The sequence below is a fragment of the Cibotium barometz genome, chromosome 18, assembly GCF_041138505.1.
Source record: "Cibotium barometz isolate CiBa-2024 chromosome 18, ASM4113850v1, whole genome shotgun sequence".
Taxonomy (NCBI): Eukaryota; Viridiplantae; Streptophyta; class Polypodiopsida; order Cyatheales; family Cibotiaceae; genus Cibotium; species Cibotium barometz.
Genome location: NC_141063.1, coordinates 39,731,891 through 39,755,558, shown reverse-complemented (window position 1 = coordinate 39,755,558; position 23,668 = coordinate 39,731,891). Strand labels below are relative to the sequence as shown.

Below are 23,668 nucleotides of genomic sequence, written 5' to 3'. Positions count from 1 at the left end.
CGGACGGCTACCCACTATCTTGCAGACCAAGGAGGAGGCCTCAAGAGCGGAAACTGTGGAAACAAACAACTGAAGATCTTCAGCTGTGAACTCCAGACGGAGACCGGAATCGGCAGGGTTAGTCGGAGCGGCTTCCATGGAGTCCTCCAGAGGGAAAAAGCCAGAAACCGGGGTCACCAACGGGAGGGACACAGCCCTGCGAGGAAAAAAGAGAAGCGGAGGGCTACAGGATAGCGGGGGCGGGGCGCGGGGGGGGGGAGCTGAGGCGGGGAGGAGTTAACGGTGGGCGGAGGGGCGGGACGAAAGGGAGGAGAAAGAGGGCGGAGGGGGGAGAGGTGGCGGGGGAGAGAAGAGAGAGGGAGGTGAAGGATGTTAGAGAGGCGGAGGGGGAAAAAAAAAAAAAAAAGAATGGGCAAGGAAGTAAACGGCGGGGGGAGAGGCGGGGAATGCAGCGAGGAGGGAGGCGAAGGAAGAGAAGGCGGGGAGGGAAGAAAGCGGAGAAGAGGAGGGAGGCGGGGGAGTGGAGGCGGGGGGGTGAAGGCGGGGGAGAAACGCGAGGCAGAAGGCGGTGGGGAGGTGGCGCAGAGGGGCGCGATGAAGAAGGTGGGGGAGAGGGCGGAGGAGACCGCGGAGGGCTGGCGGGGGGGGAAAGTGAGGCGCGATGGCGAGAAGCAGCGGGGGGGGGGGGGGAGAGCGGAGCTCGCAGGCGAGTCAAATCGTTCCAGGATGAGCTCTCTCTCTCTCTCTCCAAATCTTTGAAAAGTGTCTCAAATTATCTCAAATTCTAAATCATTTTCACTAAACGGCTTTGTTGTGAGTAACAAATTAAAACGTGGCGAGTAGCGCGGGTTCGGGGGTTATGCCCTCCCAATTTTTTATTAAATTGTATTCATTAATTTGTTTTGGGTGGGGGGGCTTGGAAACAAAACATTGAAGGGTGAAAGTCTGTACAGTTCAACAAATAGAACCTGCAGCAGCAGCCAGATTTATTATATGAATTTGGGCATGTTCCTGGACTCTTCTAGGAACTTACATTTGAGCAAATAAAATCAGCATACCACAAAAAAGTACCTGTATGTATGATTTCGTACGACACCGTACCATACGAGTACGACACCGTACCATACGAGTACGTTCGTACGCCATACAAAAACAACTATGGTAGAGAATGTGGGAAATTTAGTGTCCGATCAGGTGCATACCACAGATGTCATCATTGCAACTGCTGTAGGTGCTAAAGTGGAGAAGGAAGATGTTACGACAAATTCTCATGGTGCAGCTCATAGGCCAGATGCAATATCTGATCATATTTTTGGAGATAATGTGAAAAATGAAACATTGACATTGACCGTGTAGTAGATGTGCCCGTAACTATTATGTCCTCACTGAGTGTGCCCATTCCTGTCATCTACATGCCCTTACCCTCATATGTAGAACTTTTTTGCTTACTGCGCCTCTTGTGGCATCATGTAACTTTTTGAAAATTTATAATGAAAAAGGTCTTTTTGGAGTAAATATAAGTGTGCAATAGTCCAGTATATTTTGTTTGTCTTTTATGATTTCTTCATTCGACACCTGTGTTGTGTTGCAGGGGAAGAGAAATACGTTTTAATTGCCCTGCATGATTTAAATTTTTCCATTGAATGGAAAAAGCTACAAAAAGGCAAATCGCCAAGGCCAGGCAGCTTAAAAGAGAAAAATTTGAGATTGAGAGGCGCCTGCACCGCTACTGTGTACGCGTCTATCAAATATGGATGTACTTGAATTTTGTTCATCCCTCTGAGGAGGTTATTATTAGTGTCACCAGGAGGTGAAACTTTTTGCAGTTGTTTTCTTTATTTACATTTCTTTATAAATATATTTATTTTTCTTTTCTTTCTCTTTGGTTGCTGTTGTTTTCCCCCGGGATCTCTTGGAAGGGCTTGGGCCATTGCAATGTCAGAATGGGTCAGCCAGTGGGACTTTGGACCAGTGGTTGGCTAAGCCTGAGAACTGCACTGAAAGATGAATGACAGTGTCCAGGACATGGCCACTGAATGAGGGCATAGGCCGGTTTACACTAGTAAGTGGCCGCCACCGAAATGTGAATGTATCTTGAATTCTAGGCAAATTTTGAAGTGACCATAGTGGTCAAAGATGGTCAGGAGACCAGAAGGAATGCAGATGACATCATCCCTAAAATCTAGGGAACTGCTATTTTTGGCAGTGTCGGAATTGAAAAGTGTTCGCGTCAGTTTGTGCGGAATGTCAAGGGGACCAAAAGCTGACAAAGGACTGTTGTGAGAATGTGAACCAGTCAGGAGATTTTTAGCCTGGAAGATTGCATGTGGAAAAGGCTTAAAAATGTGCCAAGTGTCAAATTTTGGTGCATTTTCCTCATTGAGAAGAGGGAAGCGTGGGAATTTGGGAAGAGTAGGCTCATTTGCAGCCATCGTGTGGTTTTGTTGCAGGAAAAACAGCTATGGTGGTGTACTCCCTTGCCCTACAACTCATCAATTGAGGATTGAGCTTGCTCCCCACAGCCTCTCTCTCTCTTTCTCTCTCTTGCAGACTATGGAAACGCTCTCATCAGATAAAATCAGGTACAGTTGTGTGAATTTCATGCTTATATGCAAAGGTTAGTTGCCTCCTTGAACAGGAACAGGTGTAGTTGGTTCCTACACCAAAGCAGGGACGGAAGAGGGTAATAACCTCTTCAATACAATGCTGTTTCAGCACTGTTTAGGTGCTGTTTTTGGGCTGTTATGTTCCCCGGTTGATGCCAAAATGCAGTAGGACTTTGCTAAAGTCCTCCAGGACAGTACAAGGGTTATTTTGGGCTGAAAACAGAGCTGAAAACAGGTCTATGCAAAAAATTACAGCAAGCTGATGGACTCCATTGGGTAGCCTGATGCCTATGGAAGTGAGCCTGTCAGTTGGGACTCATTCTGAGATGTTATGGAACAGTTTTAATGCAGTTATGCTGGCAAATTTCTCCCAGAATTTGTAAAACTCAGCTGATGCATGTAGAGTGCTTTGTTGCACTTGTGCTTTGTATTTCCCAACCTTTTTAACAATAAAGAAATACCGCAAGGGGCGCCGGACTTCGGGGCCAATGTGTTGTTGAGCGAGGGAGCGAGGATTCTGTGATTGTGTGTCTGAGTAAGTCCAGGTTATTTGTGAATGAACTACCGCTTTATGTGTCCATAGACCGGTTTTATGGTTCCATTGCCGGGATCGGGTCCTCTTTTCTGCAAGAGCCCGGACACGGATTGGATTGGGTGAACAAGAGACACACATAGTGAGGCACAATTGATTACAGGTGAGAAAGAGTACGTTCTCTTTCTTTGGATACAGGTTCCCTTAAACTTTCAGTTGACAGTATGACAGAAAAAGGGAAAGGCAAGCTCCCTGCCGAAGAGAGTTCCTCTCCTACTTGCAGACACCATATAGAGGTGACAGGTGCCCAGGTGTCAGCCTCTGCTCGGATGGAGCCAATAGTACAGCCAGCCTTGTTAGAGGAAGAACAGGAACAAGAGGATTTATTTCATGCGCAACTCCTGAGCATGGTTGGTACCTTTGAACAGTTGGTGAAGAATCCCAGGATAAAGAGGTATTTGCAGTCAAGGACAGGGGATTCCCAGGCTGAATCATCTGAGCATGCAGTTGAGAGGGCACAGGAACAAATGCCAAGGATGCCACAGCATGTAGAGCAGACACCAGCAGTGGCAGCTGATCCAGTGCAGCATGTTACACAGGCACAGGTACATGCATTTAATGGCCAGGAAAGTAATGTGCAAAGGGTCATGCCGACCATTCCTCCATTCGTTGCTTTCCAGCCTGGCTATTTTGGTGGTGGGTCTGTTTTCCAGGCCATGGCTAGGCCGCCCACAGTTTTACCAGGACTGATGTCAAGAGGGTCACCAGGAATGATGCCTATGGAAGCTGTGAACCCTCTTTATGCCAATATAGGTGTGCAGCCCGGATTTCAAACTTATTTTAGTCCAACATTGGGGCCCGCAGCACCTGTCAGTGTGGCTGAATTTTCTCAACCTAGTGGACAAAGAGCAGTAAGGACTGATGCAGAAAAGGTGCAAAAGGATTACAAAGAAGGAGGTCAAGCAGTAAAGTTTGAGACTTTCAGTGGGATGCGGGACAAATTGAAAGCGCTGACTTTCATTCAGCAGTTTGATGCAGCATACACTGGGGGTAACTTTACAGAGTCTTCTAAGGTGCGGAAGGCTGCTACTTTCTTGAAAGGTAATGCATTGCAGTGGTGGACTTCATTGTTGATGCAAGGACAGGCACCTGCTACATGGGTCCAATTCAAGCAACAATTCTCTTTTGCATGGCTGACAAACACCTTCGAAGTGGATGTGATGACAGCATGGCACAAACTGGATGCAGCTAATTGTGCAAATCTGGAAGAGTACAATAAGAAGTTTTGGGATGCACTCTTGCCAGTAACTTCTTACAGGACAGTGCCACTGTCAGAGCAAATAGAGAAGTATTGCTGTGGTTTGCCCAAAGAAATCAGGGATTATTGCATTAAGACCAATGTTTCTAATATGACTCAGCTCATTGAGAATGCAAACATGGCTAATGCATTGCTACAGGGAGGTTCACGTGGCTTTAAGAGCACAGTGAAGAAGGAACCTCAAGACAAAGGACAGAAGAGGCCACTCTATGGCAAGTCATTTGAAGAGAGAAAGGCATTGATGCAAGCTGGGAAATGTTTCATCTGTGAACAGAAAGGACATATGGCTGCAAAATGTCCACAACAGCCACCAAAAGATGCGGAGGATAAACAAGGGCCACCCAAGAAGAAGACAATGCCGAGTGCAGGATTGATACCTGACATGGTTGGTGACCAGCCATGTGATGATGCGACAGAATTGTGTAGAGCATGGGGTAAAATCAGAGATGCTACAGTGCTGATTTTCTTTGACCCTGGTGCTCGAGCCAACTTTATTTCACCGGCATTGGCAGCCAAGTTGGGAATTCGTGCTGAAGAGATGGGACCAGTTGGACAGGCTGATTTGGCATGCCCTGGGCATTCAGTTCCTGTCACTCCCATACTTGGCAAACTTCACATGCATATACAGAGTTATGTCAACATAGAGGAGTTTCTTATCATGCCCTTGAAGGGATGTGATGTCTTATTGGGAATTCCATGGTGTCATAGGAAACATGCAGTGTTGGATGCTTTCAACAGGAAAATCACAATTGTAAATAGGGACAAGACTCATGTTCTGGATGTGAAGCTAAAAGGAGAGTCTGTCCCAGTTATTTCTGCTTTTTGAACTTGAATTCTGAATCACCTGTACATTTGTATTATATGTTTGGCAATGTACAGTTTTGACATTTGTTGTCAATGACTTAATCAATGAATGAACTTTCAGTGCTTTGAAGTTATATCTGTTACGCTTCAAATGAATGATTTACATGTTGTGACACTAATAGTACAAGATATATGCTATCGCCCTGTGTTGCATCTGGAAACATGTATTTGAAAGGCTTGAACCTGCGATGGCACAAATGGTAGTGGGGAATGCCTATCATCGCCCCGTGTCATCCGTTGGCAGGAGATACATGCGATGACACTAATCACCTCCGGAATCTTGTGATCGTCCTGTGTCATCCGTTTGCATGTGGACTTGCAATCGAGGTCGCCTGCTTCTATCAAGAGGGGGGTATGTCACCAGGAGGTGAAACTTTTTGCAGTTATTTTCTTTATTTACATTTCTTTATAAATATATATATTTTTCTTTTCTTTCTCTTTGGTTGCTATTGTTTTCCCCCGGGATCTCTTGGAAGGGCTTGGGCCATTGCAATGTCAGAATGGGTCAGCCAGTGGGACTTTGGACCAGTGGTTGGCTAAGCCTGAGAACTGCACTGAAAGATGAATGACAGTGTCCAGGACATGGCCACTGAATGAGGGCATAGGCCGGTTTACACTAGTAAGTGGCCGCCACCGAAATGTGAATGTATCTTGAATTCTAAGCAAATTTTGAAGTGACCATAGTGGTCAAAGATGGTCAGGAGACCAGAAGGAATGCAGATGACATCATCCCTAAAATCTAGGGAACTCCTATTTTTGGCAGTGTCGGAATTGAAAAGTGTTCGCGTCAGTTTGTGCGGAATGTCAAGGGGACCAAAAGCTGACAAAGGACTGTTGTGAGAATGTGAACCAGTCAGGAGATTTTTAGCCTGGAAGATTGCATGTGGAAAAGGCTTAAAAATGTGCCAAGTGTCAAATTTTGGTGCATTTTCCTCATTGAGAAGAGGGAAGCGTGGGAATTTGGGAAGAGTAGGCTCATTTGCAGCCATCGTGTGGTTTTGTTGCAGGAAAAACAGCTATGGTGGTGTACTCCCTTGCCCTACAACTCATCAATTGAGGGTTGAGCTTGCTCCCCACAGCCTCTCTCTCTCTTTCTCTCTCTTGCAGACTATGGAAACGCTCTCATCAGATAAAATCAGGTACAGTTGTGTGAATTTCATGCTTATATGCAAAGGTTAGTTGCCTCCTTGAACAGGAACAGGTGTAGTTGGTTCCTACACCAAAGCAGGGACGGAAGAGGGTAATAACCTCTTCAATACAATGCTGTTTCAGCACTGTTTAGGTGCTGTTTTTGGGCTGTTATGTTGCCCGGTTGATGCCAAAATGCAGTAGGACTTTGCTAAAGTCCTCCAGGACAGTACAAGGGTTATTTTGGGCTGAAAACAGGTCTGTGCAGAAAATTACAGCAAGCTGAATTGTGATGTTTTGGACTCCATTGGGTAGCCTGATGCCTATGGAAGTGAGCCTGTCAGTTGGGACTCATTCTGAGATGTTATGGAACAGTTTTAATGCAGTTATGCTGGCAAATTTCTCCCAGAATTTGTAAAACTCAGCTGATGCATGTAGAGTGCTTTGTTGCACTTGTGCTTTGTATTTCCCAACCTTTTTAACAATAAAGAAATACCGCAAGGGGCGCCGGACTTCGGGGCCAATGTGTTGTTGAGCGAGGGAGCGAGGATTCTGTGATTGTGTGTCTGAGTAAGTCCAGGTTATTTGTGAATGAACTACCGCTTTATGTGTCCATAGACCGGTTTTAATTAGTGAGTGGTATCCTCTAGCTGACCCAATATGGGTGCCAAAGCTTCTAGCAAGCGATAAGTGGGCTCTCATACTTGATTTGAATGGCCTACTGGTTTGTGTTGTAGAGGGTTAGTATGGCGAACAGCCTCCTGCATATGCAAAGAAAATGGTAACGTACAATATCAATGTTGAGCGAACATTGTTTTGTCACAAAGACAACCACAGATTTTTGGATTGGTGCCTCCAATATTTCTATGTTTTTATATGGAGCACCAGCATGCAGCGTAAAGTGAATGGAATACTAGATATTGTATTCAAAGAGTAGCAGTCAAGGCTAGCAGGTGTTTTTACACACTACCATTGCAATGGCTAGCCTTGGAAGATTATGAATAAGCCTGTGTTCTTCAAGAACTTGAAGCTCTTTTGGATGCACGTTCCGGATTTCGGGCCCAAAAACACTATTATCATTGATGATAGTTGATACAAAGTGTACTAGAACAATGAAGGAACTTGCTTTATTACTCCCAAGTTAGAGCATCAGACTATTGAGCAGCGACAACAATTCCTAGGAGGCACTTTGACTGACTGGCTATTTCTATGGTTGCAATCAAAGGATCGTGCAGCATATACAGCTGAAAACATGTTTGATACCGGCCCTGACTTATTTTATGATGCAGTCATCGGCAAGGTGCAATTAGATATAAGACAAAAGGATGAAGCCATGTTGAGGGCAGCGATCCGTCAGCAACAAAGGGAGGCTGACCTAGAAGCTGAAAGGCATGAGAGGGAAAGGCTGGACAGGGAAAGATTAGAGAAGCAGATGCAGAAAGAAGAGGCTAAGCAGAAGCAGGAACCAGTGAAGCATAAATACGTGCACCGTGGGCACGGCAAATAGGCTTGGCAGTAGAATGTCCTTCCTATGTATTTTTTTATGATGTAACTTTATGGAGTTAGCAGCAGCAGACTTTTTGTAAAATTCAAAACTATCTAAAGTCATTTGATATTGTGATATCATGATGGGATCACCTTTTCAATGTCCAAAACTGTTCTGACTTTCATTTAAGATGTTAAGAATCACCTTTTGTACTATTCGATTCTTTTGTGACCAAAACGGGGTTCTTATGTGTTGTGTCACCCTACACTTACAAGGCATGTGGGACATACCTATTCTAGTGTTGGCATACTCTGTATTCTTATAAACATTCTAAGAATGCAATACTAGCATATTGAGTGTGTTGGTGAACACTTGAGTAAGCTAATTAGCATAAACAATATGCTAGTTAGCATACCCGGTATGCTAGATTGCAAACCTTATATTCTGTGCTGGTTTAGAGTCTGATTAAGCTAGTTAGCATACATAGTATGCTAGTTAGCACCACTAGAGCATACCCAATATACTTATAGGCATAACTATTATACTGACTAGCATACCAAGAGTTAGCATAATCAGTATGGTAGTTAGGATACAAGGTATGCTTGTAAATTGACTTGCCAACAAAGTTGAGAACTTGAATATGCTAAGGCTGGTTTCTTGAACATGGCCGTAAAGATAGATTTAACCAGCATACAAGGTAGTTATCATGATTGGCTACGATAAACGCCATAGCCATATACACACACAAGAGACACAAAACTGACATTGTGAGAGAACTGCATTACCTGTAGCAAAAAGTATATTGAAAGTCCTTAGGTTACAGCTTAAAAACTGAAGGGCATGCTATTATAGATTGCTTCATAGCTTTCTGAGGTGATTGTGTACAGTTGCCTTCTCTTTGGGATGTGCTGCATAGGTATTTTGATACATCATACTAGATGCGAAAGTAGGTGGATGATGGGCTGTTGTGGTCTAGCTTGAAGGTGTATGCATCAAGTTGCTTGTAATACAATCCTTGCACAACATACAAGCCTCTATCAATTACATTGCTCCATTCATCGATGTACCCCTTCTCCACCTTCTCCCTTACTGCAACACACTTGACTAGGTAGAAATTCACATCCTCAGCATTGGTTGAAGAATCTGGATTTACCGCAAATGTGTCGCCAACACATAACTGGGAATGCTAACTAGCATACACACTGTGTTAAACAACATACTCATTATGCTAGCTATCATACTAGAAATGCTAACTAGCAGACATATGTGTTAACTAGCATGTTAACCAGCATACCCAGTATGCTAGTTAGAATACAGGGAATGCTAACTAGCATACACATTGTGTTAACCAACATACTCATTATGCTAGTTAGCATACTATAAATGCTAACTAGCAGACAGATTGTGTTAACAAGCATACAGTGTGTTAACTAGCATACCTAGTATACTAGTTAGCTGGGTATGCTAGTTAGCATACTGGGAATGCTTACTAGCATACACATTGTGTTAAACATCATACTCATTATGCTAGTTAGCATACTAGTAATGCTAACTAGCAGACACAGTGTGTTAACCAGCATACCTAGTACGCTGGTTACTATACTGTGAATGCTAAGTAGCATACATACTGTGTTACACAGCATACTCATTATGCTAGTTAGCACACTAGAAATGTTAACTAGCATACACATTATGTTTAACAACATACTCATTATGCTAGCTAGCATATTAGAAGTGCTAACTAGCAGACACATTGTGTTTACTAGCATACTAGGTATGCTAACTAGCCTACTCAGTGCAAACTAGCATATGAGGTATGCTAAACTGAATAGCATGTGTGCTAACTAGGTATGTTAATTAGCATGGTGGGTATGCTAAGTAGCATACAAAGTGTGTACAAGCATACCTGGCACGGTAAAGTTCTATCATACACAGTGTGTTAACAAGCATCCTCTGTGTGCTAACTAGTATGCTAACAAGCATACTAGGTATGCACTAACTAGCATGGACTGTGTGCTGACTTGCTCATATAGTATCCTGACCTACTCACATAGTATGCTGACCAGCATGCACAGTATGCACTAACTAGCATAGACTGTGTGCTGACCTACTCACACAGTATGCTGACCAGCATGCACAGTGTGGATATCATTATTAGACTATAGAATAGTATGGTAGTTATCAGACTATATAAATTATTATGCACTAGAGATGTAATGCATGGAATACCAAAGTTATGGCATATCAATTGGATTGATCACCTGAGGCTCATCCAGGAGGTGCACAGGGTGTTTTATGTAAATTTTCCTCCCCATGCTCTTCCAACAAACATCCTTCTTGTTGGGGGATACGCGAGTCTCCTCTCTCCAAAATGTGTACACCAATTCCTTAATTTCGTCTGTGATAGGGCTATGACGGTGTTGCTTGTGACATGCAGCCAATGAAAGCAATCCACCATTGTTGGGGGATACGTGAGTCTCCTCTCTCCAAAATGTGTACACCAATTCCTTAATTTCGTATGTGATAGGGCTATGATGGTGTTGCTTGTGACATGCAGCCAATGAAAGCAATCCACCATTGATATCAGGCTTCATCCGTGATTTCGCCTTGAACAAGGAGCGATGGCCAACACTGCATTCTTCAAAAACAACTCTTCGTTAGAACCTGGCTGCTTGACAGTAGCCAATGTGTTGTGGACATTGGAGATGATTGAGCTCTATACAACAACCTCCTCCACTAAAGAATGATCATGGATTGCCTGAACAACAGGATATTCAGCAACTAGATTCCAGATCTCCCGTTTCACTTCTGTACCAAAACCTTCTATCCTACTCTTGAAAGCTATTACAATCTCGGAGGAGATTTTCTTTTTCTCCTCATCATTGAGGGCATGATGTCCTCGCTCACCCTGCATCTATTTCTGCCCCCTCTGTTTTCTCTTTCTTTCTCTCTCATATTTCCTGATCACAGAAAGAGCTGGATCTTGGGAGTTATGATTCATCACCTGTAATGGCTCCCTTCTGCAAGTTTCTCATTAATCACTTAAATGTCATATATGCCTGCATCATAAGTTAACATTAGCAATTTATTAACAACATTGAACACGTTGTCTGCATATCCAACATTGGAGCTAGTGGAAATGTTGTTGTCTGGTTCTTCATAGCTCTATGGAGATGGGAGGAGAAGGGAAAACACAGATAGGAGGGCAGGTTAGTGCCAGCGAGAGAGAGAGAGAGAGAGAGAGAGAGCTCAGCTTGGACAACGCAGTCGCGGTTCAGAATGCCTGCTAGATGCAGAGAGAGAGAGAGTAGGAGCTCAGCGTGCCTGCTGCGAGAGAGACTGCGAGTTTGAGAGAGAGAGAGAGAGAGAGAGAGAGAGAGAGAGAGTATAGGAGCTCAGCATGCCTGTGAGTTTGAGAGAGAGAGAGAGAGACCGCCGTCCATGACCCCACGACTCCAGTCTGAAAAAGAGGCCTCATTTGATCGGATAATAATTTTTTATGGACATTTTAAATTGAAAATGGACATTGTCCTGGGTTATCAACATATGCTAACAAGCACTACTACCTAGCATTGTCTTGGACATTATTTTCAGTGCCATGTTAGCATGCTTACACCCCTAAGCTAAGAAGTAATACCTTAGCATTCACCTAGGTCTCTCACACCTAAGAGAGCTTAATAGTAAAACATCATGGACTCAAGAGAGACACATTTAAGGTAATGAGTATCCCCCTCCCCTTGCTCTCATTACATAGAAAGTAAGGCTCATCCCATATGCCACATGTCAAACATAGGTGAGTCCTCTCAATTACAACCAATAGGGAGTGGGCAAGCTCCCATCCCCTCAACACCATTAACTTTTGCGCATAAAAGAGTGGAAAATGTGTGTCTATGTGCACAAACATAATGAGATACAAGGGTGAATCTAGGCGGTTATTAATAGCTTGAGCTTGAAAGTAAAAGCTATGTAGAGATGCACAAGCTTCTCCACTTCCCTATCTCACTTTCATCAAGTTTGATTACAAAATTTGCCACCCCTTTTGCTTTGACATGTGAGAGATTGTAGAACTTTATCATTGCCTTTTGCATAGTCTCAAGGTCAAAGAAGACATTGTTATAGTCATCATATGACATATCCCTCTTCTTTCCTTGATATGTGCTTTGGTGCATTGGCTCCCTCACCGTCTTCATTATGTGTTCATTAATATGTTGTCAGTCTCTCCTTACATGCAGTGGCTGAGGGAGTATACTACCCATGAGTTTATTTTGCTTCATCTTCCCTCGCATAGCCTTGTAATGTTATGAGTATACCTTAAGACTCGTTCCTACATCATCCATAGTTTTTTGTACCTCCTCTGATGCAAGTACATTTTCCCTCAAGAAATTCTAAACACATTTTCTCCTGAATTTTTTAAAAGTTTTCTCCTCCAAGAAACCTCCTGTGGCTAATACAGGTACAACATCGCTAGAACACTATGCCACAACATGTAAGTCTCTGTTTCTCTTGTTTTTATTGAAGATAAGACGTACAAAAAATTGAATCTTACATAAGAGACAACAAAACAGAGGAATGAAAATAGTTATGTAAGCTATATGTTAAAGAAAAGGACACTCCACCTTGTTGCTTGGATTCTTTTGATGCAACCTCCGCTTCCACACTTTAAACTCTCTATATTTTTTAGTGTTATCTCCCTCATGGGAATACCTAGCAATGTTCACCTTGTTTTTACCCTAGCTAGTCATTTTTGAAGATTATCAATCCTATTGGAGCTCTCTTTAAGCTCCTCCCTTAGTTGAGTGACCTCTCCACGCTATTGCACATTGTTAGCGGATCGCCGCCGACGGATGTCTAATAGCATAGCTATACACACTAACATACTCAATGTCAATGCAAGGAAGCAACCTGATTAGTGCACGGAGGCTATGTAGAGTGTCAATCTATCTCTCACACACACACACACACACAGATGTGAGTTGATGTGGGAGTGATGTGATTGGATGTAAATTGATGTGGGATAATGAGAAATGATATGGAATGATGAGAAATGATATAGGACAATGAGAAATGATGTGAAATAATGTGTAATGATGAGGAAAGATAAGAATTTTGTTGGAACTGTAATTGTATGTGAAACCTATTTTTTAAAGATTATTTTATGTTAATAATGTAGGGGAAGCATTTTGACTATCTTGTGGAATGAGGTTGTGTGTGGTGACCTAAGTGAAATAGTTGCAACAATTGATGGAGAGTCAATGAAGGACGTCTCGTGTGGCAAGGTCGGTAGAGGTCTTGACCAGCCTTGGTTCGATTAAAAAAATGGTGAGCTTCCGATGTACGGTGGATGATGAGGGACCAAGGAAGTGGCCTATGAGTGAAATGCTAGGTCACTTGTGAAGGAACCTAGAGGGTGCTGACCATACGGTGCTCGGGCTTTGGCACTTGTATCTCTTGGTGCTGTAAGCACACGTATGTATTGGGATTTCTAGTAATGTAATCAGCTCTGTTTCTTTGGTAAAAAAATAATCATGGGTGGCTTGTCAGAGGTGCTCTAATAGCTTGCACCCACAATGCTTGTGTTTTTTCCTCCAAAAAAGTAGCTTCAATATAGCATTGCCATCTGGTTCCATACATGTCTTCAAAAGACAATTTGACTTTGCCACATGTCATCCGGGTCTAGAAACTCTTCACATAATACTTGCAGGCTTGGAAGGGTTTCCATAAAGGCTGATGATACTAGCTTGAACTTGAGAAAGTAAGAGTTTTCGTTTTTGACAATGACATGAAAATTTTTAGCTTTACACAGTTTCTATGCAACTAGCCGAAATTTTGTGTGCTTTTTCAGTAATTTGTTGACTTACCTATTAGTGTCATATTGAGAAGGAAACTGCAATACCAGCTGCAATTTACTTGCTTGGTAAAAAAACATTCAAATCTGTCTAATATTGTCTATGCAGGTGTTAATTTTATCATATGAAACTTTCAGAATGCATGCAAAGAAGCTGCAGCAGGCAGGCAGTTGCGATTTGCTTGTATTTGATGAAGCTCACAGACTGAAGAACGATCAGACATGCACCAACAAAGTATCAGATTTATTATGTTCAGTATAACTTACCAAAGTTTTCTCAAAATCAAGTGTAGACTTTCTTAATCACCCTACAATCCCCTACTGGTATCTTATTGCAACTTTTGAAGCAGGCTTTAGCGGGTCTTCAATGTCAAAGACGTGTGCTGTTATCTGGTACACCCATGCAGGTGAATTTTGGCTTTTATCTTCTCAAGGAGATTGAATCAGTACATGTACACTAACTATAAACTGTGTACAGAATGATATGGAAGAATTTTTTGCAATGGTCAATTTTACAAATCCAGGGATTCTTGGCGATGCAGCTACATTTCGACAATACTTCGAGATTGTTACTTAAACATGGCCATTGGCACACCCAACTTGTACGCTCATGGCCATGGCCATTGGCACACCCAACTTGTACGCTCATTATGTTCAAGCATTAGGAAGGAGATCAGCTCACTTTGAGTTTTATACAGGCTCCGATTCTCAATGGGCGTGAACCAAGTGCAAGTGAAATGGACAGGGTCAAGGGGGCAGAGCGATCTGTTGAGCTTAGCGAGAAAGTTAACCCGGTAGCATGTGTGCTGCACTTCGATTGAAAAGCTTTTACTTTTTGAGAGAAACAGGTTGCTGACTGCTTGTTCTCTTGCAACGCAAAAACACAGTTCATATTACGACGAACGAATGCTTTGCTGTCAAACCATTTACCTCCAAAGGTATTCAACATTTCTTCAATTCAACTCTGCCAGACTGCCTCTATCCCTCTCCCTTACACACACACACACACTCTAATCACCAGGTCTATCAAGGTCGGCTTGGCAACAAACCAGGATCAGCTTATTGGCAAAGAAAAAATATTTCTAGAGGTGGGATTAATGCATTTGCTCCCTCTACTTCTGGAAAACTTCGTCTTCAAGGATCAACACATACAGATGAGACAGTAAGGTTTCAAGTTGTTGTTAGCACAATTTTTACTACATTATTTTTCTGCATACAAAGCGTACATGTACATGTGGTTGTCTGACACCTAGGCTTAATTGTCTTCCGGAATTTTGTGGTGCATTTGATAACCTAATGTGCCGTTTTTATGGGCTTCAATACGAGCAAGCAAAGTGCTTCTAATGTTTGGATAACTTTTGTGCTCTACTAGGTCATGAAGGATTGCAAAGGACTGAAACTGAGGAAAGAGAATTGGCTAATTTTTTTGCAAAAAACGACTTCTCTCTTCGGGCAAAACTTCATATGGTACCAAAGGCACTTCAGTTGATCCGCCATTACCACATCATCAAGTGGTAGATTGGAGGGGACAAGATGTTTTTCCGCAACCTGTTTTTAACCAAGGCACATGTGGAAGTTGTTGGGTCGCTGCAAGCTTGGCTTGTGTTGCTGCAGTACATAAGATTGCAAAAGGGGGAAAACCGGAAGCTTTAACAGTTCAATATGTGTTGGACCACTGTGAAAGAGGGTGTCCAAAGTTGCCAACAAGAATTTGGACGAGGATGGAAGAGCTCCTCGGTTTCCATAAAGGAAAAGGGTGTAGTGGTGGCGATCCTTTTGATTGCCTTAAGTTTGTGGAGGAGAATGGAGTGTGCACGGCAAGGGAATATGTGGCATACAAGCCCGATGGTGACAGGCCTTGTACAGATATCTTCCTTGACGACAAACGGATGAAGCCAAGGCTGCTACACATCGACTCAATCTTGAGAGCTCCGCATCCTAATTGTCTGTGTGTGTTTAATTTTCATGATGTTAATTAAATATGATTCCCTTGTTGGAATTTACTCTCTTTTAAGCATTTTCAACCTTGATATAATGCTGAATTTTCCCTCCATCAGCGTCACCATTGCTGATTTTTCCTCATTGGCTTGCCCATTGATGAGATTTACCCTTTGCAGATTTACTATGCAGCAGCTTAAGCCTTAAGATGGACCATGGACACAAACATGGATTAGCTTGCCCCAATTCATAAGGTTTCCATACCTCCACAAGCCTATTATGTCGCCTTGTGGATAACCAATTTCTTCCAGCATTCCAAAGGAGTCTTTAAAAGAAAATGCAGTCCTTTTACATGCACACCTTTGCATTGATTTCCATGGGCATGTAGCTCTAGATGCTTGTGCTTTGACCATTGTGCATAGGCATCTGGCAGGGTGAGAGGGGGCAGAGAGGATGCACCTATACAAGCAGTTTGGCAGCAGGAAACTTATGAATTTTGGCCTGAAGAGAGCCAATCTATTAATGTGCTATTATTTTAGCTCAGCATCTACATGTAGAGCAAATCTCTACCTTAGCCACGTAGGAGACGAGCCATTTTAAATAAAGAGACTAGTTAAACTCCAAATGGGTCAAAATGTAAAAATTACAGATTCTCACTAATCCCCATAACTTTCACTATTCATCATGAGGTTGGTGTGAAGCAAGTGGAGGGCTATCTAAAACAGGGGTCATGTATGGGTAAGGTATGCATGCGACCGTTCAAGATCCTAGTTCTCAAAATAGGTCAAAAATGGACAAATTAGCACTAGCCACCATAACTTTTGCAACACTGTTCTGGTCTTATGTTGGACAGAATTCAATCATCACTAGGTGGGTCCAAGGACTTGAACTATCCTATTCTGACAAAGTTACCCACGGTCGAGTTCTTGTTGCACAGCAAATGTTTCAAGAAAGCCTGAGGGTGTTGACTAGAAAAGGTTAAAAACCCAGAGTGGAATAGCTCTTGGTGCAAGACATGTGTTTTACAGGTCCTTGTGAAGTATCAGTGAATTCAAAAAGGGAAAAATCACATATTTGCACTAATCCTCAAAACACAGATTCACATTGTTCTCCGGGATGAGGAGAGTAGTGTGAAAATTATCCTTGGAAGGCTATGCATGGCATTTTTCTTGTAAAAAAACAAAAGTTTTGCATTATCAGCGAAGATGAATGGGTCACATCCTGCACGTGCCCCAAACCCTAACCCTACCTCTGCGTGCGCACTCTGCCCTTGCCCATCAACACTGAGCTCCTCGGCCCATGCGCCCTAATGTCCCATCCTCACTCACTCTCCCCCCCCCCCCCCCCCCTATCAGCTCTCCTTTCGACACGCTGCTCTCCTCCCCTCTCTGTGGAATTAATACAACTTGGAGTGTTAGTACGGAGTCCGTCTTGCTTGTCAAAGCCCCGTCCCCCTCCAGCGCGTGGGGAAAGGGCCCCTCCCACACTTTAATCCTGTTCGCAACGCCGTCCTCCCTGCCTCCCCTGTATCAACCCTTCTCTGTGGAAAAGGAGCGAAGACTCCAATTCCTAGAAGATCTTCTCAGACAGCACGAGGGGTCCAAAGAAAGGTGACCTGACCTCCAGGGAGCAGACATGCATGTGGAAATTCCATAGCAAACTGCCATGGGAAATCCTTCTCCTCGACCAAAGCAAACCTACTGCTGCGAATGGCGATAGCAGTCGTCTCCAAGGTAAACCCTTCCCCCTCTGTGATTTTACCTGCATCTCTTATTAGGAAAACAGAAGAGGACTTCAGCTCCCGCGCTGTTGTTGGGCTCCTCTTTGGCCCCCGTCCTCCCATGGAGATTCTGAAGGCCTGGATGAGAAACTATTGGGACCCCCTTTGGGTCGAGGTCTTCCTCACCCAGGTGCTGCCAAAAAAACACTACATATTTCTAGTGGATGATACGCCAACTCCCCCCTTTACCTCTTCAGGTGGTCGCCGGACTTCACCCCTGCAAAACCCTCTACCCTGTCTGGATAGAACTCCCCAGCCTCCCCCTGCAGTATCAGCCCTTTCTGAAGAGTATTGTGAGCCCTCTTCGTAAGGCCTTAGGCGTTCGCCCTGCTCAGTCTTTTAACCCTCGTTGACACCCGCAGATCCTCGTAGTGGTAGATCTGGAAGGAGAGATGCCAGAGAAGATCAACATCGGGTTAGATGATGGCTCGTCTTTCATGCAACCGGTGGTTTACAAGCATCTCCCGATTGCATGCTTCCACTGTGGGCTCACCAACTGAAGGCACTACCAAGCAGGGCGCACAAAACAGGCCAAGCAGCGGAAAAAACCCCCCAAGCGGAGGTGCATGCAGAGCCTCAACCTGAGGCTCCCAAGGTAAGGTGCAGAACAGCGACCCAATCCCAGAAAACAACCGCAGGCCAAGAAAAGAGTGCAAAAGGCGAATAGATATGCCCTGCTTGCTGGGCTTGAAGAAGAAACAAATGAGCAAGGAGAATCTTCGACGTCCCAAGATCAAGAACCCGAGCCCCCAGTGAACCCTCAGACCTGTCACAGCAGGAAAAAGCCACCCTGGAGATTCAGATCAATAATCTTGATGCATGCCTTAGCGAGTCACCACAGATCTCCACCAAGGGCAAGGAGATTGCTCAAGAGCAGACTCCCTAGACGACCCCGATGGATACCCAGAATGACAACAAGCGCCCTCATACTGAAGTGGAGAGGTTGCCCCACAAGCCAGGGGCGCAAAACAACAAGAAACCGATGAAAATCCTCTCCATGAACAACAAGGGTCTCACAGACCCCCTTAAGGTGGAAGCCGTAAAGTCCTGGTTACATCCTCAACTCTCCTCCTTGGACTACATTTGCCTGCAGGAGGTTAAAGTGACAGGTGATGACCTGTTCCAAAGGCTTGAAAGAATTTCAGACAAGCACATATGGTTCTCAACCACTCATTCAAGAGGAAAAGGAGGAGCAGTGCTGGGGGTTTTAAAAAAAATCATCATTCCCCATTGCAGAAGTGCTACTGGATGGAGAAGAAAGCTGGAGGATGGATGACCCTTTCCCCTACTCCCTCATCTCGATCTATGCAGGCGGTTCTGTTCAGGAGAGAACCCAACTGTGGGAATCTCTACACCAACTGGAGGGGCCAGTAATTTTAATTGGGGATTTTAACATGGTAGAGGACATGGAAGACAGATTCCTCCAAAAGGGCAGTGTCATAAGAGTGTCAGAGAAAGCAGCCTGGTCCTCCCTTCAGCAAAAACTGGTCGTGTTTGATTTCAGACAAGCACATATGGTTCTCAACCACTCATTCAAGAGGAAAAGGAGGAGCAGTGCTGGGGGTATTAAAAAAAATCATCATTCCCCATTGCAGAAGTGCTACTGGATGGAGAAGAAAGCTGGAGGATGGATGACCCCTTTCCCCTACTCCCTCATCTCGATCTATGCAGGCGGTTCTGTTCAGGAGAGAACCCAGCTGTGGGAATCTCTACACCAACTGGAGGGGCCAGTAATTTTAATTGGGGATTTTAACATGGTAGAGGACATGGCCCAGACAGATTCCTCCAAAAGGGCAGTGTCATAAGAGTGTCAGAGAAAGCAGCCTGGTCCTCCCTTAAGCAAAATCTGGTCGTATTTGATGGTGGAGAGAGCGGAGACTTTACATGGCAGAATTACAGTTTGGCAGAACTCTGCAGGAAGACAAGGCTTGATCGGGCATACATCTCAGCTGCCCCTTAGCTGCACTGTTTGCCATCTCAGTGGATGGGCTTAACACTCTGGTTAAGCATGAGATTAACCAAGGGAAGATTGCAGGTATTGCCCTCCCTGGGAGGGAGAGAGGAGATGTGTATGCAACAGTTCGCTGATGATACGAATGCAGTGGTAAAGAATGAGGAGAAATCCCTCATAACCTTCTGGGAATGCCTGGAGACATTCTGCAACGCCTCCCGCTCCAAGATAAACCACAGCAAAATAGGAATAAGGGCTCTCCAGAAACCTCCACCCAATGGATGATGGAGCAAGGGTGCACCCAAGGAAGAATCTTCCGATTGCTTGGTATACCGATGGGCTTCAATGTCGGCATGAAGCAGAGGTGGCAGCGGCTCTTGTGCAGACTAGAAGAAAAGCTGAAGAGATGGACAGGTATGCAGACATCCCTGCCGGGAAGAGAAAATGGTGGTAAATGTCACGTGACACATTCATATGTGGTCACATGGACATTAATCCCGCAGCAGAAAGCCATCAAATAATTCAGCCACGTCACAATTTCGCATTTTCATGTAATTACGTGCATGAATGGCCGACTAGCAGACTGGAAAAATATATAAGTTCAGCGTGGGCTTCATTTGATGCAACCTGGCACAAGATGCATCAAATGAAGCCCACGCTGAACTTATATATTTTTCCAGTCTGCTAGTCGGCCATTCATGCACGACCTCATAATTGGATATTACATGAAAATGCGAAATGGTGACGTGGCTGAATTATTTGATGGCTTTCTGCTGCGGGATTAATGTCCATGTGACCACATATGAATGTGTCACGTGACAATAAACCATTTTATCACTCCGGTAGCTCTGTTCTACCTTTTCTGTTGCCAAACTCAGCCATCAAACAACTGGAAGCCATGTGCAGGACCGGTAGCTCTACCTTTCTGTTGGAGGCCCCCAGACTCGGCCATCAAACAACTGGAAGCCATGTGCAGGAAATTCCTGTGGTCAGGGGATTGGGAAGGTAAAGCTTTAAGCGCTCCCCAAGGTCAAGTGGGACGTTTGCACCCTACCTAAAGATAAGGGTGGTGCATTCATGACCTAGAGAAATGGCCGACCGTCTCGCTGCCAAATGGATTGTGAAAAGCATCCAATGTCCAGAGAAGGAATGGGCTCGCTTGTTATGCAGACACCTCCCTAAGTTTACCCTAGAAATAGACAAGAGGTGGAAGGGGCTTCCACTACCCACCTTACTGTACAGTAAACACTCCTTCAAACCAAAGGGTTCACATCTGATAAACTCTCTCTAGGGAGCTTGGAACAGAATAAAGGAAAATCTGGGGTGTCTCCTCCAATCGAAGGAAGCAGCATGCCTGGCTACGGAAGACTCAATCAAGCAGATCAATGCAGAGGAGGAAGAAAGGGCCCTCAAGCTGCACATGAAGGGATTTAAAAGATGGAAAGATCTCTGGGCAGCAGTGGCTCAAGGTAAGTCCATACGTACGATATGTACAATGCGGTACGAGTATGGTACGCAGTACGGTACGTTCTCTGAGCAAAAGTACGTAAAGTACGACTATAACTTTTTATAGTAAAGAAATTATGCATGTGTATATAGAATTTGATAAACTTAAATTATTTAGAATTGAAAAGAGTCAAGAAAAAATACATTGCACTCCAATCACTTGATTATCATACGTATTGTACGTTTTCTACGTAAGTAAGAGGAAGGATGAAAGGACGAACAAAAAATCGATCTGATTGTTCGGTACTGATGGTTCGGTACGTACAGGTACCTATGTATGGAATGTATCGCTCAAATACGAGTACTGGACCCAACCTTGCAGTGGCTCTCAATGGATTGCATCAGAGCTAGCTTCTCTGCCCAGGATAGCAATCTCATTCTAGCCCAAATCTCTCTGTGGCAGGAGAAGGAGAGTTTGAGAGTTGGGTTCAATGGTGATCTCAACTGGAAGGCCTTCAGATGGGAAGGGGGGTCCTCCCTCACTCACATCCGGAGGGTCTCCCCCTCCCCTCCCATCCACTGCAGACTTAACGACAAATGGGATCTGCTTCTGGACAGAAGACAGCGGAAGTTCAAATTCCAAAACCATTGGAGTTTGGATATCCCTCCCGAGGTATCATGCTTGATGTCCCTCATTATATATCAAGGCGTATGGACGGGAGAAAAAGCCAAGAAGCTAGGAATTGCAGAAGACCCGTGCCAAAGATGTAAGAGATAGTGTGAAACTCTCACTCACCTCTTCTTCAGTTGTCCTGCGAATACACCGGTGATTGCCAGATCCTACACCCCTTGGTGAAGAGGGAGATAGATTGGAAAACTTGGCTGGTGGGGGAGTCTATGGGTCCCCACCTCACTCTGGAATATCATCAGAGGGTTTCCCTTTGGTATATATGGAAGGACCGTAACGCGGCTGTTTTTAAGGGTCCCCCCTCCACTGCAGCTACAGTCTGAGACCGGCTGCAAGAAAGAGGCGCTCCAGAGAAGAGCTCATACAACATGGATAGGGCAGCATGCTGAAGAAGATTCAATGCTGGAAAATGGGCACCTGACGAGGCCATAATGAATGAAAATAAGGTTTTTCACAGGACTTGGTGGGAGGACATTCAAGCTGAAATTGCAGAGCAGGAAAACAAAGAGTTCCAGCTGCGGACACACCTGGCTGAGGCCTTGAAGATGATCAAACTCACCCAACCCAATAATGCACAGTAGGATTAGTTTTTATCTTGTAAAATGGGCTTGGCCCGGTAGACTTCTGGATAGATATATACTAAGGGCTCCGCCCACGAACACTTGGGTTTGTAATGTTTTGAGGGCTAGACCCATTTCGAAATATAAATCTGCTGCCTTTTTTGCAAAAAAAAAAGGTTCTTGAAAATTACATTAGGGCTATTGGGAAGCGAAGCCCAATAAGGGCTATTGGAAGTGAAGCCCTATGCCTTGATGTATTTATTTCCACTAGAATGTGAGTTTTGAGATCATTTAATGTAAGCCTACACAGTTTTACACTATTTAAGAGACATGGCAAAATGGTGTGAGATTGAAGCCCTTTATGAGTGGAGTGCATTGGTATGCTCCTTTCATCAAAATGGTGTGAGATTGAAGCCCTTTATGAGTGGAGTGCATTGGTATGCTCCTTTCATCAAAATGATGTGTCACGTGCACACCAGTCAGGTGTACAGTGACATGGCATCATTATGGCTTCATTAGCATCATCAGTAGTCATCAGGCATTTAATCAGCATTTTACAGGCATTTTTCAGGTATTTATGACCAGCCGACTGGCATTTATGGTATTTATGCTCAGTCGTGGACATACAGCATCTGGCCGACTGCATTAATGATGGCCGACCAGCATCCCTCATGCATATAAATAGAAGAGCATCTCCATTCAGCCATCCAGGTTGAGCATAGCAGCATTCAGTCCATTGTGCTCCAACGCATCTCCTCCAGGAAGCCTTGGGAGCATCATCATCAGTTAACGCATCATCCTCAGCAGCATCAACAGCAAACGCATCATCATCAGCCATCATCATCAACAAAACGCAGCCAATTCAGCCCTACAGGTCTGCGTTTCATCATCCCTTCAGCATACAGCATCTGTTCCCTAAGCCTCCCTTCAGCATTTCCCTCCAGGAGACAAGGGAAAGAGTGGACAGCAGTTCAGCCTGCATTTACAGCATATAGGCAGCATATTCAGCAGTACAGATCCATTCGGATCTCATTGTAACATCATTCATTCATCTAATATAGCTGCATTGCATTGACACATATCTGTTTGTCTCTTAAACATCATTAAGTGCAGTTAAGTGTAGACTAAGGTTGTGATTACTACGGTCATAAGCTCTCCCATGTCACATGATGGGAGATTTAAGCCACACATTCATGAACATGAGTTGTGTCATGAGTTTCACAGCATAATGTAGCAAAGCAAATGAGACCATGAAAAATACATGGTAAATGAAAGAGGATGATGGTCAAGGTAGGCTAGACCCAAGGGGAAAGCTCCTCTGCACGATGGCAAGGATGCTCTCTCTCTCTCTCTCTCTCTCTCTCTCTCTCTCCACATGCGAGCCTATCAAGTCCCTGCCTCCAGCTGGAGCTCCCATTGCAATCCTATAGCCGGAGGAGGGTCCTTGAATGAGAAAAAAAAATATTGTTCCTATAGCGAGTCCGATCATTGGAGATACTTTCATTGGAATAACATAGTTCATATCA

The 23,668-nt window shown here is 44.2% G+C and overlaps 1 long non-coding RNA gene and 1 pseudogene across 1 annotated transcript; both read left to right on the top strand.

Annotated features, from left to right (window-relative positions):
• LOC147629328 (protein CHROMATIN REMODELING 25 pseudogene) overlaps positions 1-14,356 on the top strand; it is a 39,728-nt pseudogene extending 25,372 nt beyond the window's left edge.
• LOC147629329 (uncharacterized) lies at positions 959-8,072 on the top strand. The gene is made up of 2 exons (XR_015268006.1): positions 959-2,841; positions 6,717-8,072. It is a non-coding gene; the product is annotated as an uncharacterized LOC147629329 (long non-coding RNA).
• Positions 14,357-23,668: the final 9,312 nt, after the last annotated feature.